The following is a 3,141-nucleotide window of genomic DNA, read 5'->3' on the forward strand; positions in this document are numbered from 1 at the left end:
ATTTCCAGCCTGAAATTCCAACATTGAATATTTCCAGCCTGAAATCTCAGCATTAAAGTCGCCATTTAATCATTAAGTGCACCTTTCATGCCAGAAATCATGTATGAAATTCCAGCATTGAATTCATATATGAAATTCCCAATGGAATATCTAACATAAAATATCTAACATAAAATTCCAAATGGAATTTTCACTCGAGAATAAAAAATGATGTATGGAATAATATCTTGGGCAGATTTCCAGCATGAAACGCGACATGAAAGTGCAGCATGAAATTCTATATAGAATTATCCATTAAATCCCAACAAAAAATTCCATATAAGACATAATAAGATCTGGAATTCCAGCATATATGTCCAACATGAAATTCCGACATGAAAATTTCCTCCACAATGCTAGATCCAATTTCTGCATGCATTCAAGATTCATTCCCAAACAAATGGAATCAGCAAAATTGAATCTATTACCGGTAGTATCGAAATCTCTCGCACAATCCAAGGAAATTAAAAATCTTATCAAACATATCACTTTCCTTGCCAAGGATAAAAATGAGAATAGCAATTTCCTCATCGAACTGTCTGAATTATTGGTTTCCCCTAGGAATGGAAATCAAGATATTCCTTTTGAGAAGGGAACAGTGCAGAACAGTGTACTCGTCCATGCAAATAACCAGTCAATACGTAACGACAATAATTATCGTCGCTGGTGGTCCATACCGCGATGTCGTTTTTAACGAAAGGTGGAGCGGTAGTGGTAGAGGGATTAGCCGATACCCCCGCGAGAAGTCGTAGTTAGATTCTATCTTGTCGTCTTGCATACACGCTTTGACTTCGTTGAAGCGTGATACGTCGGTACGTGTCGGTTTAGACCCCGTTTCGCTTGCGCCCTCCTTTTTCAAATAAACTGTGTTTGTACTGAACCCACCATTGGTTTAACATGTTCCCGCTATAAATCTGAGGTGAATCGATGAGACCCGATGTGACGTCGATAAAATGCAAGTTGGTTGGCTTGTCGACTGGGGACAAGACACGTTATATGCCAGCATCACCTGAGAAATATCTTGACACTGCGCTATTTTCGTGGAATACCTCAATTAGAGATCAAATAAAAAAAAATTTAATGTGACACGAGCCACAGACGAATCATCAGTTAGAATTCTACATTACGCCTCTCCAATTTTCATCTTTTTCATCATCTTTTTCTCATGAAACTTCTGGACAATTAAAAGCAGTCAGAATTACATATTTGATGTAAATTATTATTGTATCTCAACTGAGAACTTTTCGAACAAAATGGACACTGAATTAATGTAGTTGCACTTAAATTAATTAATGTAAAATTGAGATAATTACTTGAGGGTAAAAAAGGGGTCTCTCGTCTCTGGAGGAACGTTGGAACGCGAAAAATTTCTTGAGAAACCCAGATTTTTTTTTCCTATCTTATCTCTTGCACTTCACCCGGTGAAATGTCTCTTGTGAATTTTCTACACTCCCATCAGCACCGGTAATCTCTTCTCAGTGATCACTCGAGTCCGTCGTTACACACAGTTCGGTGAGACTTCAATCTTACTCCACTCCTGCGGGACGGTGATTAGACCAGTCACGGTATAAATTCGTTTACGTGGGAAAGTGGTAAAAGATCGATGGCAGTCTACAAACATTGATTATTCGACCCCACCCCACAAATTAATTAACCCCTCTTTATCCCATCCAAATGGATGCTTCCCCCCAGCTGTTCACCTCCGGTATTTTTTTCACAATATCCCGAGACTGGGAGGTACTCAGCCGAGATTTTTCACAAGGTTCAGTATCGGAGGAAGTAAAGGTGGCTGGCAGGTGCTCATCCTCTCGGAGGCACCCCATGGGAGTTCAGATGAGACTGGAAAAAAGGGGGGGTGTGAATACACAATATTTTAGTGCCCCTGGACCACCTTGTGGCCACTGGTTAGCATGGGAAATACTCAACCCCACTGGCTCCATTGATACCACTGGCCTGCCCCAATACTTTTCATAATATACATTTCCACGGTTTTCATGGCACAAGGGTTATTCACATTTTCTCATGAAAAATTTGTATTCAGGAAAATGGAGGAGTCATTCCTGGGAGGAGACGCTAATTTTTTCGTGTACTTTCCTTCAGAATATCTTACAAGATTTTTGAAGACAGTTGAAATCCAGGGATTATTCACAGATAAAGTGGGCGTGACACTCTTATTAGCAATGATTTCCACAGAATTTAATAAAAAATCAATAAATTTTAGTGAAAAATTATAAAAATTGGTGTATCGGAATGAAATTTTATGAAATGATAAATCATGATGTAACGAACAAACACTATATTTTCATATCCCAATCCGATTCAATCCAATCGATAGTTTTCAATAAATCTCAGAAAAACAGGAAAAATAACAAAATAACTGCAGAACATCCTTAAGACAGCAAAATGCTGTCATCATCAGCAAAACCAATTTCCTGAATATGTCACACTGAAGGTGAATGAGGCAAAATTAATTCTTGAATATTAATTATTACGCGCAATTAGTGTCGCCTTGAGTAACTTTTCATTATTGTTTATTGTATTCTAAAAGAAAAATGGGATAAAAAAACATGAAATTTCTAATTTCACTGAAAATTCAGTATAATTTAACACTGAAATTTCCAGAGTGGCTCAACAAATAATAAATTACACTGACTTTGAATGATAAGAGTGGCTGCCAGTAAATTCGATTCACAAAGGAAAAAACTAATGGAAAATCTGAAGAAATGGGTCCAATTCCCGATACATATCAACTCCATCCTCATCAGCCTGGACCCGAGAGTTTTGACAGCAATGGGAGGATACTTGAAACAATGTGAATTAAAGATATAACAATTGATATCTATTGACTAATCAGTATATGTAGATATGTAGATTCGCTAATAAACCCAAATAGGGTTTCTAAAGCATTAAATAAAAAAAAAAAATGGCGGAATTGCGGAAGCGACTGGAAAACTCCACTGGCCCCTCAAAATTCACCTCAGATGACGATACGAAAAATGATATAAATTTTTTTTTTTCTCAGCAATTTTTATTGAATTCTTGTCATACCAATTGGCACATGAATGGCGACATTCTTTCCATTAGCGGTAAAAGAGGCGCGAT

The sequence above is a fragment of the Fopius arisanus genome, unplaced genomic scaffold, assembly GCF_000806365.1.
Source record: "Fopius arisanus strain USDA-PBARC FA_bdor unplaced genomic scaffold, ASM80636v1 scaffold00019, whole genome shotgun sequence".
In the NCBI taxonomy this organism is placed as follows: Eukaryota; Metazoa; Arthropoda; class Insecta; order Hymenoptera; family Braconidae; genus Fopius; species Fopius arisanus.